This window comes from Stigmatopora argus, chromosome 22 (genome assembly GCF_051989625.1).
Source record: "Stigmatopora argus isolate UIUO_Sarg chromosome 22, RoL_Sarg_1.0, whole genome shotgun sequence".
Classification (NCBI taxonomy): Eukaryota; Metazoa; Chordata; class Actinopteri; order Syngnathiformes; family Syngnathidae; genus Stigmatopora; species Stigmatopora argus.
The window spans coordinates 10,794,893-10,812,500 of NC_135408.1; the positions used below are offsets into that span (position 1 = coordinate 10,794,893).

Here is a 17,608-nt window from a genome sequence, read left to right on the forward strand (position 1 = left end):
AGTGGCGGGCGTGGTGCTGAAAAAGCGCGTTTTTTTGAGGTCACCTCATTATTTCGGTACTACGACCGGTACTGTGCCATAAGCAAAATGGTGCTTCTTCCTTTGATTGACTGCTCTGGTTATGGGTGTAATAACAATTAACACAAGTGACCTCTCTCTCCTGTGCGTGCGTTGTTTGCAAGGCTATCATTTCACTTCAGGCTATGCAAGGCGTGCCAATTTAGGCTTACAAATAATGTTGCAGGATCACGAGATAAATTGCAGAAAATGGATACCAAGTGCATTTGGCGGTCGCAAAATAGATATTTGAGCCTTTTTAGGGCAGGTTGTGGCATTTCAAAATACATTCAACCCCTTTAAGAGCTGTTGTCGACATATGTGGACTTCACATTTTGGCTATTTTCTAAACAATACGTAAAAATAGACATTAAGAGAAATAATGAATGTGACAATACTGAGTACCGTATTTTCACGACTACAAGGCGCACCGGCTTATAAGGCGCACCCTCAATGAATGACACATTTTAATGTTTTTTCCATATATAAGAGGCACTGGATTATAAGGCACCCTGTCTATTTTGGAGAAAATTTAAGACTTTGAAGTGCGCCTTATAGTCATGAAAATACGATATATCTTGTTAGCACCCATTGGCGAAGTTAGACGTCCAATAGGAATGGTTTCAGCTATTATTACATGATTGAAAATATGTAGATTACAAAATAAAACTCAAAATAACTTAAAAAACCAATGTAATATTTTCCTTACCATTTAAAACTTAATAAATAGAAACGAATGAAAATGAATACGACCACATTCCGTGTTTATTTATTTATTTTTAATTCATCAGCATTGCAATAAAAAATGTGAAGTATAAAGAACATGACATAAAGGTTGTTTTTAGCCATATTGATGTTGGAGGAAAAAATGAAAAGCTGTTACGCGTCTTTATATGAATTCATCATTCGGTCATTCTTGGGAAAACGGCTTCTTGCATTTTCTAAAGATTATCGCCTGTGGTATGAAGTAGTAAAGCAGAGGATTGATGGCTGAAATGAAATTTAAAAATAATAATAACACCTAGTCCTATCTGTTATTGGAGTTGCCACATGAGGACCTTGAGGCAAACAAACATTTATGACTGCATATCGGCCAGAACCTTTGAAATGGAATGCTTCTCCAGCATCGCTTTACTGAGTTTACCTTCCATCTTTGTTTGCTTTTCAACTCAAGGCCCAGAGTCAGATGTAATCTGCTATTTATTGATTTTTTTTATTTGTCATTTATAAATTCATATCTACTTGAGGCCATGTCAGCAAAACATCACACTGTGATTTTTTCATTGCCGGCAAACACTGTAAACTAGAAGATGATATTTCTGGAGAAAAAATGTGCGCTCACTTCTTGTTGATTTTGGGACATTTATAGGCCACGCCCTTTTAATTTTTGGTGCATTTACAGGCCACTCCCTTTTAATTTTGGGTGCATTTACAGGCAATTCCATGTTGATTTTGAGCATTTCCAGGTCATATGCTATTTATTTCGGGCCCATTTTGGCAGAACTGTACATTTTTGTTAAAAAACTGGCTGAAAACTGTAGTGTTTGTGATTTATTTTGTGTGAATAATCATACCTGTCAACCTCTGCCGATAACTGCCCTTATAAATGATTATGATTCCCCTTACAAACCCCCCAAAAACCTTACAAACACCGTACGACTCGTAAGGGGAATCATAATCATTTATAAGGGCAGTTATCGGCAGATGTTGACAGGTATGTGAATCGGACAAAAATTAATTTGTAATTTGTCTTAACATTAGCAAGATTTTCTCTTTTTGTTGCCATCAAGCGAATCATCTCGCCGTTACGAGGCATCCGATAAATTGCAGACGTGCTTAGAGAAGAGGAAGGCATAGCTGATCTTTGACTGAAGATTAAAAGACAATTAAGGTCACTGGTAGATAGGCGGAGCTAAACAATTAACTTGCCAACAAGCAGATGTCGACACATGAGCCAAATGTATCAGTGAGAAAAGCTCTTTAAGGCGATCATCTTTTATTGAAAGAAGCCACTGGAGTCAACTTTTTCAGTCTTACCATGATACTTAATACACACACACTTGTTTATGGTTTGTGTTGAATGTTTTTATTTGATTGCTATTTTATTAACCTTAAAATCTAAGACCTTGTAGTGGCATGTTTTGGTGCTTGGATGTGTTTTCTTTGGTGTCCTGATGGAGTGATTGTCTATGAGTTTCACCTGCTGTGTTTTTTTCTGGCTCCCTTGTGTGACCCAGGTGTTTGTGATTGTCATCAGCCCGTCTGTGTATCTGAACCCCGTGTTTGTGTGCTGCATTGACGTGGTGAGTATTTTTTTCTGTCTTTGGTTATGGTGCTTTATTTTTGTCGGTGTGCGTCTTAGGCCTAGATGTCCAATTCAAAGTGAAATGTCCATATTTGTTGATGTGAGATTTCAGTTATGATTATATTACAGGAATGGAGATCTATTTGGAGCTAAGCAATTGTAGTGTGTTAAACACACGCAGCTCAATATTGCATACTTGTTAGCATAGTAATATAAATGAATGGAATCTATTTACGTAATGTGGTGTGAATGTGTCTCTCCCTGCTGGCAGCCAGTTAGAATACAGTTGAATGGGCTTGTACTGTTGCTGCTAAATAATAGTACAAAATATGATAATAGTAACTATCCATTTTGTGCCTACATAAGATTCATTTCACACACTGTCCCTACAGTATTGAGACTTTTAAGCATCTACTGTATAGGTTGATTGAGCAGGTATTATTCTCTAGTAAAGGAGACTAAATGTACAAGCAAAACATGAGGCCATTTTTATATTACAATTTTTTTCACCTTTTTATAGAGCAGGTGATGATTTCATCCAATTAAAATAGTAACACAATTTAACACCTGATGTCCACATACATGACATCACATTGTAATGTCCACACACTTATACTAAATGTTATTATTGTGGCCTATAACCCAACGTATGACATCCACATGTGTGAGGGCCTCGTCTTTATGAGCTTTAGTTTAGTTTTTTCCGCTCGATTTCTCTATATAAAAATGGTTGAGTGACTAGCAAGCAGCTAGATGCAGTCCATAAGAGTCCTTTAGTTGGACACCTCTGCCCGTGGCCCGTGTGCCAATCACCATTAATGCTGCACTTTTGCCTCTTTCCCCTCAATTGCTGCCACTTATGGCCTAAAGACTGTCATTTCCACTTTGTGCCCCGATGCCAGCCCCACCGACAGACACCTTTCCGCTCCTCTATTTTCTCCAATTCAAGTCAAGCCTCTGGTTGTTTGTCACTAAAGGCCGATGGCCCACTTCTGCAATTTTGCTCGCAACGTTCCTATAGCATAGTTTTGCCGTCACATTAGGGCGGCCTGCCTCAATCCTGATACGTTTCTCATCATTTGTTGTGGTGGTGCTGAGCTACAGTCAAACATTTGTGGATGCTTTCTTCATGTATTGATAGATATTTTTGTTTTTAAGTTTGACAATGTGTCAGGAATGTGTTTTTTGATGAAATGATGGCTGTCAAAAAAGTAAGGCAGGATTGCACCTGCAGAGGTCAGCACATATCTAATTTTTTTTTAAAGATGGAAAAGTGGATTGTGATCTTGTAGTAACTCTCCCTTAACAAACCACATACGTATTTATTTTGGAAATAAACAAATTAACCGTTGGTAATACATTTTCATTTTGCAGTTTTGTTATGTCACGTGACACATTAATACACTCCACTTAAGAAAGTGCCAAATAAAACTAAAATAAGACAAAATAACTGCTTTTCAATCTTTATAGGGCACTCATTGGCAGCCATTACTTTTGAAATTCTATTCTAAAAAAATACAATAATGTTGTTAATTAAAATTGAGACGGTGTCTAAATATGTGGTCATGACATGTTGGGGTCATGTAGGGCACACTAAATTTTACCATTGTGGTTTACCTGAGCAAAAATGTCATGTCCACATATTTGAAAGCTAAGTCTTCATAATGGTTTTTTTTAATTACCCAAAAATAGTGACTGGATGACAGCGTTGACACATGCTTTCAAAGTTTAGGTGGTTCTGTGCTATTCCTCTATACAACAAATATAAGCATTTAATATAATATAATATATAATAAAGAGATGACTTTTACTGGGTTCCTCTGCAACATCTCATTCACTGTTTTTTTTCCTAGTTGTTATTGTAAATCAGTACAAAAAATAATTCTATTAATGTTCCTGGAAAATATTTCGCATTGATAAAAGTGGGTGAGTAGTTGTGTGTTTATCATCCATGCTTGAGGCAGTAAGCAATGGTTGATTTACAAAAGCTGTGCCACTGATTTTACATTGGGTGGCAGTGCAACGTGTTAGTTAAACACTGTAGTATATATATATTCAAGCTATTTTGGATAACATATTCCGTCCTGAAATTCTCCTCCACGCTCAGAGCGCTTCTCGCAGTGCTTTATCTTGCCAATAATAATTAGCTGGAATCCCTCAATGTCGCAACACGCCAAAATGGATTATTGACTACATTTATAACTGCTGACTGCCTCGGGTTAAGTCTATAACATATAAAACAAATCTTTCTAATTTAATTTGCAAATTAATTTCCAACAAAATGGGGCACATTTGGCTGACTACATGCCCCAAAGTTTTTGGGATTAATATTTTAAGGCTGGGACTAGAAAATGCAATGCACTCAATTTACATTTTCAGTTAATTCCTATTATTTTCAGGCCATTTATGGGGTGCCATTGACGTCCTAGACGTCCAGATCCTTATGGACTGGAAGAGGAGAGTAGATATTGTTTTTTTTCGAGGTTTGAATGGAGTCAGCCAATCGAAAGATGAATTTCAGCTCGTCACTCGGCGGAGAACTATTGACTAGAGAAACTGCCGAAGCAGTAGGCAGACCCAGTGGAGAAGGACTAATTCCATCTCCCTCAAGTCCTCCAACAGTAGATTGCCTGGGTGGGCAGCTTCCCTTCTGCCCACCTCTTTACTCAGTAACTGTTCAGTGGAGAGCTACAGGCAAACAATAACTCTGTCATTCAGATAACGCTTCAGTTTCCTCCTGCCGCGGCACAGAGAACATATCTCTGCACTGTGTGATGAATGTTCTACCTTTTTTTTGTTCTTTTAAATACAGCGTCTACATGTAATTATGTTGGAGACAATAGTGGTTGACCGTGAATTTCCCAAAATGGAAAACAAAAAAAGGAAAAAAAGGGAAACGGGATTTAAATAAATGACTTTAGCATGGCATTTCTTTGCATCCGCTTCCATGTTGTAGCCCAACTTTTAAATCACATACACGCTCTTACCAGGAACAACTTAAAAGTTTAAATCAGCTTACCATTAATGTTTTTTTTTGGATGGAGGAGAAAGCCCAAAAACACAAAGAAAACCCACGCAGACCCTGACAGAACATGCAAACTCCACACAAATTTAGTAGATTAGTTTTCTGCTGAAACAATCAACACTTTTCTCCTTTTAAGACACCCGATTGGTGAAAATATATCCTGCAACCGTTTGGGAAACCATGCCTTAATTCTTTAAAAAGTGCTTATTTAATAAATTGACTCCTGTTAATGGCGTTAGATGTCCAAATAATTTTGGGCTGGTGAACACACACGCATACAAAAAAATTATATATTATGCTGAGGCAATTTACATTTTATGTCTGGAAATTATGCACGTGTTAAAATGCAAATACTTGAAGAGTTACCCTGTATTAGGAATGAAAGTGTTCACTGGGCTGTGTAAAATTCTCTCAATATCAAAGTCAATGTGTCGAACTTAGCCAGTATTGAGTCTGCGCTAAGCTACTGAGGTTTGACAAAAGCGCCAAGATAACGAGACATGACACACTGGCTTTTTTTTCAATTTTTTTTATGGTTAAGCTGCTAGTAGAACTTCTTTAAGGAAAAAAAAAAAGAATAAAACTTCTTATTTTCTGCCTATCACACTTTGGGTGTATAATGTCAAGCATTAATCCGTTTTCGACACCCTTAACTAATCTGCCGTTAGGATATATAAATAGACGAATATCGTTTATTAAGCTCATTGGCAGCCATTGACGAGGAGTATCAAGCAGGCTGGATCATTGAAGAGAAAATAAATGGTGGTTATCAGGATGAAGCGTGCTGATAATGGGTTCAACTTCCTCGTTGAGCTAATGGATGGAATCAAAAGCAAGGGCTGAAAAATACTGCACAATCAATAAGTAGCACTTATTCCGATTGGCCACCGTTGCCACAAACAACTAACTGAGAAGGTGTTAGCTCGCTTTTTTTATCACCAGTATTTATACGGTCTTGTTTCAGGAAAAAAAAGGCAAACACTTGTTAAAGAAAATGCACTCTGGAACATTTTAAGGGTCCGACATAGCGACGGTGTCGTTTCGAGAAGCATACGTATGTGCTTTTTTAGCACGTTTAGCTCAAGGACATTCCTTTTACGATATTTTATTTGTCAAATATCACATTACTACATTGAAAGCAGTGCTTTCTCCAATTAAAAAAAATAACAAGTGAGTAGAACTTAACATTTCAGGTCAAGCAACATCATTTTATCCATGAAAATCCCAGAAAACTCAAAATTCTAACTAAAACGATCTTAAATAAATAAGCAGAATTATACATACGCCTGTATGGAGTAAATCCCATAGGAAAATCCAAGCATAAAGTAGAACCACAAATTGGATGTGGATTTGTGAGACCAAATACTGGTCTAAAGTCTAAAGAAATCTGTCCCTGGCCGTCAAAGCCATTTCTGCGTGGTTTCAGATCATGTTCAATGCTCTGCCAATATGGCTGCAGGCTTTAGAATGATATCTGCAGTCTGAGTCTTGTGCAAACAAAATATAATTATTATTATAGTAAAGGTCAGCTCTGTGGTGGAGCAGTTAATATGCACCTTTCTCTGTTGAAAGGTGAACGCAATATAATAGCAGGAGAAAAAAAAACATACTCCCATATCAGTCATTCCCAAACAGGGTGCTGTGATACCCGCGTCTTTAATGAAAGATCACTAAGAGTCAGAGATAGATTTTATTAACTCATTGGCTGCCACTGACAGCGGGCAATAGACCTCCAATCCAGTTTCAAATCTAATGGCTATGTAATCGTGATAAAACTCTAAATAAACTTGTTTAAGGATAATTGGATGCCATATATTTACATATAGTTTGTATTGTTGTAGTAGTCTCTGGGCCAGTTCATTTTCAAATAGAAATATGTTGTGTGCTAAAATCAATCAATCAATAAATAAGCAAGGCTTTTTGAAAAAAGGTATACTTTCTGACTTCACTATAGGGCTGGCTTTTTGAAAAGGTTATATTATATATTAATAAATGGATTAAAAGAACTGGATTAAAAGTCCTGAATATTCAGTTTTTATAGATCTAAAACAATGTTTATTTTAGCTTTTTTAAATATATTTTTAGATTTTACAAAATGATTTTTGAACTAAAAACACAAAAAAATGGATTAAAAAATTACAATGATTGATTTAAAAGGGGGAAAATCAGGAAATTTAATATACATCTATACTCTTCATTTTAATTTGATCCTAAAACAGAAAGTCGGCACTCATGATTTACTTTCCCGGGCCACACAAAATGATGTGGCGGGCCAGATTTGGCCCCCGGGCCGCCACTTTGACACATGTGCCCTATCCCTAACCCCTTATCTGGCTTTCTGTATATAAAACTGAGGATTGCAATTCAATGACCTTTAAACTCTTCCACATTCTTAAACAAACAGTTGCTACATATACATAAAAGCGTTTCTACAGATACCAAGAGGTCATTTTTCCCTATTAATATGCCATGATGAAATTGCAGTACTTCTTCACAATGCATCCAAATGCCTACTTTTGACATCCCTGAGAAACTCAAGGCCATCCTTTAGTTGCACGCAGAACGTCAATATATTTTAGTTAACACAATTCCGCGGAACGATGATGCTTTATCGCTTTCTTGACGCCTCAAGAGTCCAATGTCCCCCGCTTGGGAATAAGACACTCTATCAATATGTACAGTTGGCAAATCAAAATATACAGAGCGATGCTAGAAGGAGTAAAGGCAGCCGTCCAAGATATTAAATAAGTGATACTACTCTTTTGTGCACGGCTTGATTAATATCAATTTTGTTTGGGTGTATGTCACTCTCCATCTAAATACATCTGTGCATGCTTCTAACAGAGATTGAGATTGTCTTCAGTGGACGTCCAATTTGTCTGAAGTGGGAGGATCGTATCGTAGCAAATCAACCTTTTCTTCATTTGCTGCGAACCCTCCCGCTTCAAATGGATTGGACGTCTGTCGCCGCCAAATAATTTGGGTGTTGAACCCAGCTATGGTAATTTTCCTTTGCATTTAAATGAGTAGGCAGAAATGTACTATTGAAGGGGAAAAATAGTTTAGTTTGTGAGAGTAAGAAAATGAAGCAGTTACTACTTCTACCTGCTGTGGCCACAGGCAATCATTTGACTTTCCAAATGTATTCTTCACATTGCTAGCAATTGCATCATGGGGGTTTAGATTAAAATTCATATTTGGTCGAAACGTGAGACGGCCATTACCCCGCGATGACATCAGATAAGTTGGCACTAAAAGGCTTTATTCAACTCTGAATGCATGGAGCATATGTTACCCGGGGCTCTCATTTATTCCTATGACTTCCATCTTCCAAATGGTGGCAAATGATTCCATTTAATATCCAAATCAGCATTTTTACGCAAAATGTTTCTGTTCCGTTCTGTTCTGGTCGGCCTTGCGTTCGATCGTCACTGTTTGGACTTTGTATGTTCCCCCGGGCTTGCGTGGGTTTTCTCCGGGTACTCCGTTTTCCTCACACATTCCAAGAATATGCAGCGTACGTAAGGCTGGTTGAACACTTTAAATGGCCTAATCTTAGCTAGTTGGTCCTTTGTCTCCTTGTGGCCTGCAATTGGATGATCACTTTCAATGTTGGCCCAATTTCATCATTTCAATGAAAAAATGTCTACGTTCTCAAATTGAAATTCTTGAATCTCCCACCACTGTTAGCCTTAGCAAAAAGAAGGCTGCCACGTTTTCAATAAAGTATATGATACCAGCGGCGGTCCGTGCATTTTCTAGCGACGCCTTCAATCCAACCCTCAAAAACTATTTTATGGCTATAAAACATCTACTGCATCTACAGCTGCGACACACAAAAAATAATCAATAATAACCTCATACAATTAAAATACTATTTAGAAATATAGCCATATTTTACTCACCAAAAATCCTTTTTAACTGTACATACAGAATATCCATCGTCCTTTCTTCCTTCTTTTCTATCGCCATCGAAGCTAATGCTGAAAGTCGAGCCTGTCCTGTCGTATTTCTGGCATGCATTTTTATTCGATTTAGTGCTGAAAATGCTCGTTGCCGGTTGTGACAGATTTGCTTGCTTTGGAGTTGTCCGACCTTTTGGAATTATTTAATAAGTATTGATGGACAAAATATAATATATGATTCAGATATTTCTTAGGCCAGCAGAGAAGGCCTTGAAGGCCCTGACGGCCCGCCACTGGATGATACATACAACATGATTAGTTTGAACGAATTGCAAATTGTGTATAGTCTTATACCGCCACAACACTTTTAGCAAATACAGTAAGGTCAATGGAAGGAAACCTCTGGATGGTGATTATTGGAAAACAGCCAAAGTGATGGAAAAATGGAAAGGCTTTCACATCATTGTGCTAGGAAGCAGGATGAATACAAGGACTAGATTGATGAATTGACTTCTTAAAGTGTCAAAGCAGAGGATTCAGTGATGGAGCAAAGCGTTTCAAATATTCAAAGAGGTGAATAGTCCGGGGAACAAAAAAAACATTAATCACCGTGATTTTTTTTTCATCCTTGGCGCCCACCGCCAACGAATCGGTCGCTCGCCGCGGCAAACGTGACGGCTAATCATCGGCACTAATGGACACGGTTCATAACTGTCAATCCTTTAGAAAGCCACACGTTAAGATTTTGAAACAACAGCAGGTAGCCTTGGCTCGCTGAACTCAAGTCCTGAGTTTCCCACTCATTATTTTACCTACAGTAAATTCAAACACGGTGTCTTCCCATTCTTCTACTTAGCGAAGCGAAGTGAGTTCCCGATAATTAAGGCCCCCTTATAGCCCACGTTCCCGCGCCGGCAAGTGAGCGCACGTATGAGTACCTGTGTTGTCAATGTTTCATCTTTATTAGCCGGAGTATGGTAAGCCAGGCTCTTGGTGCACTAATCCCCAGCTAAAGAAACAGCTTTCAAGGAATTAACATCAAAAGTAAAGCTTTGCATGCCAACGGGGGAGCTTTCAATAGAGCCTGCCTCAACTATCTTCTAAGTCTTTTCAGAGCCTTGGGGATGAAGTGGAAGTTAAGTTTAACTCGCTCGCTGCTCTTCCTCAAGTCTTTGACCTTGTTTTCAGGTTTCTTAATAATCCCGGAGATGCTCCAATCGGCACGGCGGATGGTCGGGGCGTTCTTTTGTCGGGGATCCTTTGTGAAGTCTGGAAAATCGGACTGGCCTTGTCGATCGGGTTTTGGGAAAGATCTACGTTGGTATTTTGACGGGATGGCGCCGATCGGACTGGCTGAAAAATCCCATTAGGGAAAACCGGTTCTGCTTGTAGTGCCTTTCGAAGTCTTTCAAAGACGGAGCTAAAGGGACAAGCAAGGATGGCGATTTATTGGCTCTCTGAGAAATTGAGCGAACATGGCACTTTGCTTTATAGCTTCAAGCAACGACACCATCTGAGTTTCCCGATCACAGAAAAGTTCTGAATTATGAATTCTCCATGGTAATTGGAACAGCATGTTTAAAGTTAATGTCCCATCAGGCTGTTATCAGAAAATCTTTCTTTTCTCCCTTTCCAGATCTGACTACGGCTTTATCGAGGTTATTTAGGCCATTTATTTTGATCAGACAAATCTCGGTGACAGAAATCTGATCCAACAGAATAATAGGTGAAATATGCTGTTGTCAAAATAGAATTGGACGTTTAGTCCCGTCAATAGCAACCAAATGTGTTCTAGTTCTATTTTCGGTCTGCTGACAGATGACTTTCAATGGTAAAGGGTAAATAGCAGTTAGAATTGGGCTTTAATCTCTCACAGTCAGTCCGTCTTTGACCAAAGAGAGACATCTACAAATTCACTTTGGACACGCTGGGCAGAGAAGAAATCCATTGAAACAATCTCAACGCGACACTCCACAAGCCAGTTTGCCACATGTTGCCCGGCTTGTCCTTTTATTCGGTCTCCTCGCGTATTAGAGCTTGCACTTTGAAATCTCATTCACTCTTTGTTGTGTGGAATCTGCACGTGTTCGGTTTTCTGAACACACTTTTTTTGGTGGGTTTTTGGAATTAATGCGGTTGCTTTTGACCTCAGTCGGATTCTTACGGGGCAATTTTAAGAAGATGGATGTGCGAGGTTTTTGAAATGGGAGCAAATTATCTTACCCATGAAAGGTATTTATTAATATTTGTAGATATCATACTAAAAAGAAATGTGGAATTGTTCTGCTCTTGTTATATCAACACAAATTATTTGCAACAAATCAAGGCAGCCTGAATACGATTTTTTACAGGCCTGTTGTTTCTCATTTGCATAATATGTTTATCATTATTATGTGTTATTGTAGTGTGTATTTTAACCCATTGGGGCCTGAACTTACATGTAAAATACAAATGCAACATTGGGGCATGAAAATAATAAAATATATAGAAAACCCAATTAGAAAATGTCAATAAAATTGAAAAATCCTAAATCAATAAGACCTTATATAAACCTAAAGAAGTATTAACTATTAACTCTAACGATACCATAACCATAAGTAGCCTATTAAACTCAATGGCTGCCATTAAAAAAATTGCGCAACTGCTGTCGACCTTCTATGCAAATTGAATTGGACGTCTAGCAACGGCAGTGAATTTGCGTCATATTTCTCCATCAATTAGTAAACAATAGCCAACGATAAATCCGTGGTATACCCTCGCGGTCCCCCCAAAAATCCCTCCTCTCAAACAAAGAAAAAGTTTGGAGTTGTTGCTCCACGTGTAACTATAAGACAAAGAACTTGGAGAAAAGTCTTGAAACAAATACTTGCACAGGAGATTGGTGAGAACATCCAAGCGTGCACCGGGGTTTTATAAAAGCAGCCCCGAATAGTAGTGATTTAATGAGTAGTGGAGGGGCCCGACAGGCACGTCTCTCATTAGACAGACAGAGTTTTAATTAGAACGAGCACAGTGGCACTGCAGGTGTTTACATTTCCAGAGCAGAGAATCTATGCCACGAGCAGAGGGGATGGCGCAGCTCACGCCGTCACCAAACAGTATGAGATACCAATTTACAAAGAAAAAAAGACACGCTAGTTGAAAAACTTCACTTAAGGAAGCCCCGTCATGACTACATTAATTGCATTTTAGCCTACAGTTCCACAGAAAACAAGCAGCAGGACGTCATCTTGGAAAGTACTTTTCAAATGCATGATGGAGGCCGCGGTGGTGCCTTTTTTTTTAGGCTTTGGAAAATAAATGGGGACTGTAAACAGTGGGAGGGCTAGTCTGTATACCTGAGCAACCTTGAGCAAAGAGATGATATTTGGATGTTTTCAAATGATTCATAATCTAAGTGACTCATTAAATTCATTTATGCCAACATGAGTAGTTTATTCATCAGCTCCGGTTTGTTAAAGTTGTGTTTACCACGTTGTAGTCATGGGTTCTGTCAGAGGGGGTACTCGGACGATTCGCCGAAAGACGTTTCGCCCACGGACAGTTCGCCCACGGACAGTTCGCCCACGGACAGTTTGCCGACGGACAGTTCGCCGAATGGACGTTTCGCCAAACGGACGTTTCACCGAAAAAAATAGTGTTTAATTTAATATTTTTTAAACAAATAAAAGTGGGGATGATTCTCATTGTGTTGTTTTTTGTGCCGAGGTTGAAAAACATATACACACAGGATCCAGGGGCGGGGCGAGCGCGCGAATCCCGTTTCGGTGAACTGTCCGTCGGTGAAACGTCCGTCGGTGAAACGTCTTTCGGCGAATCGTCCGGTCACGGTCAGGGGGCCATTATGTTGGCCAACCCATTTCAAAAAATAATAATAATAATATTTTGGCTGCCATTGACGGTGCTAAATGTCCAATCTGTGCATGAGAAAATCGTATTCATTCATAAAGCCTGGCATGATGCTATCTTACCATCACCTTCCAGTTAGAGCTAGCATCCCAGAAGTGTTTATGTCTGCTGTTTTACCTGTTTTGCGATGTTCTGTAATACAAATCATGGCCGTACATCTTGATTTTATTGCTTTGTATCCATTAAGAATGAAAAAAATATATATTCATCTTTAAAACTCATTTTTTTTTCACCTGATTACTCTCCTATGGAAATAATGTAACCTAACCCGATTTTTTGATCACATGATCAGGTCATCCATACCTACTTGAGTCTATTTTATTGTGAAAATACCATAGGTATATCATCATAAAACAGTAGCATTTGTCAACTGTACCCCCATAAGTGATGTAAAACCAGTGTCGGTGTTGTTGATGCTCTGATTGGCTCCTAAAATGACTGGTCAGGAAATCCACTATGCCACCCCAAAAATGAGCAGTTGGTTTTGGGAGTTATAATATTTACGCTGGACTTTCTCAATCAATGCATTGAAGATGAGTGTCTAACACGTGCTAAAATCTCCGTTAGTGAACGGCACAAAAGACGGTGGGCGATGTGCCGTGGATCCATTGTCTGGTCGTTAGGCCACGCATCATTGCGTGCCATCAATTTCAGTCAGCATTGTGATAGACACACTAGAGGTTGAGATAAATGCCGTGCTGTGTGCAGGCAAGCAAATGATATTGATCACCGGTTAGATGTGTCACCTCGTCTCCATGGTAGCAGATCTTATTGCGTTAGTCTTACTGAGGGAATTCAGTGCTGGTGCAGTGCTGTTTTTGGGAACAATACATTATGATTACAAGTCACACGGCTATTTATACATTTCGACAAGAAGTGCAGCGGTATACAACCCCGGTGTAATCACCGCCTGGTGGGAAAATAGTGGCGAAATAAAGCCTAATAAAGTCTAATGGAAGTAGAAAGACGAAAAGTGCCACACTGTTATGATAAATGACATTAAAATGACCCGCTGAGAATACTACAAAGTAGTGCTGCAACATAGAACTAACCAGTGTAAGCAGAAGCAGCACAGGAGCATGCATATTTTATATATATTTTATATTATCTATATATTTTGCTCACATGTAAAGATAGCTAGTAATCTGTATTAGTACTTGGGACTAGTGGTATAGTCTTAACAGTGTTTTATGTTAAGTTAGTGTGAGTTGGGAACTTCATGTAATTTTTTATTTGTGGGTACTACGTCAAATTTAACAAAATAATGACAAAATGACATAAAAAGGCATTTTATGCACTGGAATTTTTGGGGTTTCGTTGCTTATTCTGGTCTGTTTCAAATCATTCCCTCGCGACAGGTGGATTTGCTTCTGCCTTTGAGCCCAATCTCAAGAGAAATAATGTATTTATATATTAATTTATACACAACTTCTGAATACAAAATGTGAAAAATAATGTCAGACTTGTACTTTTATTGACAAGCTTAATTATTGTCTTCATTACTATTCTAAGCTTAACTATGTCCCCCATTGCGATTATATCCCACTGTTATTATTTCTTGTTATATTTCGAAAATATACAAAGACTTGTATAGGGGAAACATTTTATTATAATTTACGCTGTTGTTTTTTATTCATATTATTCTCTTTCCCATCCGGAAATCCTGCTGTTTGGATAACTGAACCATTAAAATAACATTATTTTCACAAAGACATTGAATTGATTGAGGAAAGAACAACAAAAAAAGCTCTTTTATACAACTAGAAATGAAATGTTTAAACCAGAAAAGGTGGTTTATATTGTTCAAGATGTCCTGCAATTTTTGGAGGTACCTTTTTATTGCAACAAATGTTTTGCTCCAATAACAGAGCCATTTTCTCCATCAATGTGTAGGTGTGGACATCCCTCTTTCCAATACTGCCCACCTGGCACACTATAGAAGCGGGCACTTGGGGCACCACAGTAATAAAACATTATGAGCATTTTTTGATTTATGTGGAATGACCCCAGTCTTCTCAGGAAAATAAAACCTGCTCTCTTCCTTCCTCTACTTAGTCACCCTGCTTTAGGTCTAATAAATGTCCACTTCATGTGTTTATAGGTTTGAATCATCCCGAAATAAGATAACCAAATATCTACCCTGAATAAAAAATACTGGAGCTGTATAATTTTGATGTGATATAATAACTCTTTATAAGTGCTCATTTAAAAAAATGGCTGAAACTTGGGTTGGAACAAAATAAAAAAATATATATATGAGGGGGAGGAAATAAAAGGATGCAAAACAGAAAAAATGAAGGCAAAAAAACCCAAACATTTTAAAAGTGGAAAATAATTGAATGCAAAAAAAAAATGTTGAAAGGGGAAAAGTATTTTTTGTGATTTTATGTTAAAAAATAATAATAGTAAATATGAAAAAGTGTCAGTTTCAAAAATTATTTTTTCTTTTAATAGTTTTGGCCTTGATTTAGTACATCACTTACTCAACAATCACATGTAAGAAGCTCTGATTTCATTCTAACGAGTCTTTATTTTCGGGCCGGAGAGAGTAAAGCAAAATAATACCCGCCACTTTTACCCTTTTGGGACTTATTTGCTACTTCCCAATCTGAATGTGAATTTCCCTAAACGCATACCAAGAGTGCAGGATGCGGAACGCCTCATAATGCAATGCTCATTTACAAATCCCCAATGTCATTATTATATATATTTTTAAAACATACATAGTGTTTATCTTTCTCCTCTTTTTTTATCCAGATGCTTGATGGCATTTTTTCTTCTTCTTTTGTTTGAATGTTTTTGACCCCAAACTGCTTCCTTACAATCCCTTTGCTAAAGTAAGAAATTCCTCTAATTGACCTCAACAAGGCACACCTGGCTTCTTTCCCCACAGTGTGCAAAATAGAAACAATGCACAGGCTCTTAACAAACAAAAATATAACATTTTCAGCTATTTCACCTATTTTGTTTGTTTGTTTTTGCCAAGTACATAATTCCAACATGTTTATTTGTAGTTTTGATGCCTTCAGGGAGAATCTAGAAGCCAAATAGGAATGAAAAGAAGAAAAAAAAGCCTACAAGAGAAGGTGAGTCCAAACTTTTTGCAAGTATTGTACATATATGCCACCTAAAAAGACCTTTAATTGTGATTCATAGTTATTTTTTTATACATTAGTACATTGTTGAACAAGGTGGTTATTGTATGTGTTTTTTAACCCTTTAACAAGATTGCTGTTGAATTAAAAAAGGTCCTGCAATGGCACTTTATTTTCTGTTAATGCATTTTCAATGTTTGACATGTATAGTTTACTTGTATTCATTCTTATTCCATTCCTACAAGAGGTGAGTCCAAACTTTTTGCAAGTATTGTACATATATGCCACCTAAAAAGACCTTTAATTGTGATTCATAGTTATTTTTTATACATTAGTACATTGTTGAACAAGCTGGTTATTGTATGTGTTTTTTTAACCCTTTAACAAGATTGCTGTTGAATTAAAAAAGGTCCTGCAATGGCACTTTATTTTCTATGAATGTATTTTCAAAGTTTAACAGGTATAGTTTACTTGTATTCATTCTTATTCCATGTAAATGTTAATTATACTCATTTCCATGACATGGGCTACTGCAAATGGATTGTAAGGAAGTATTTTTCCTCTTGTGACTGAATTTGAATATAGTTGTTTACAAGTGGTCCGGACGCTAACACAAACAGGCTTACTTACATGAGCTAATGCCAATTTGTTGCATGTCACATATTTAATTAAAAGGACACCCATGAGAATCTCTTATCTGATGGACCCCTTCCAACAGCTTTGTGCAGACTCAAAGGCTTGGAAAAGTCAACCATTTAGTTTAGCCCAGAGGTTCGGGGATCTTCTTTGTTTGTGGTCGCTCAAAGGCTTAGAAATGCCAAATGCGCACCATAGACCAAAAGACCTTTAAGGCCACCTGCTCCCAGAATTAAACCGCTCTGCTGGTAGTGATTATTCCTCTTGAAAGAGGACAAGAAAAACCAATTCTCTTGTTTTGAAATAGTTTTGTCATATCCCACCATTGAGATCCAATTAGCTAATATTTACCATGTTTTCAAAGGCACCACATAATCTTCCTCCAAATTTCTTTTTTCTTTTTGACGTGATTCAGGCCTAATGAGGAAGACTCGATGCTTAATGAGCGTTTTTCATCAATTGCATATTTGCATGAGTCTTTGGCTCAGCGATTCTCTCCATCTTACTGATACCGTTTCTACCTGGTTGCCATAGGAACTGTTGTCACGTGACCAAGTGCGAGGCAAACTTGGGATGATAGAGGTTTGGCTCCCTGGAGGTTGTCCGCTGCCCTCCCGGTACTTCTGACACGGTTGCCTAGGAAACACGAGCCAGGAAGGAAGCTTAGAAGAGATGG

At 38.0% G+C, this 17,608-nt stretch overlaps 1 protein-coding gene across 2 annotated transcripts in view; it reads left to right on the forward strand.

The window, feature by feature from the left end:
- The first annotated feature begins 2,289 nt into the window (after nt 1-2,289).
- pcdh1a (protocadherin 1a) overlaps nt 2,290-17,608 on the forward strand; it is a 99,011-nt gene continuing 83,692 nt past the window's right edge. Inside the window, exons 1-3 of one of the 2 annotated variants that reach the window (XM_077593090.1) lie at nt 2,290-2,360; nt 16,231-16,287; nt 17,467-17,608. The exon at nt 17,467-17,608 is cut by the window's right edge and continues 3 nt beyond it. The gene's annotated coding sequence lies outside the window, so the exon portion shown is untranslated. Of the gene's footprint in view, nt 2,361-16,215; nt 16,288-17,466 lie in introns of both variants that reach the window. The other variant, XM_077593089.1, reaches the window with a different exon arrangement.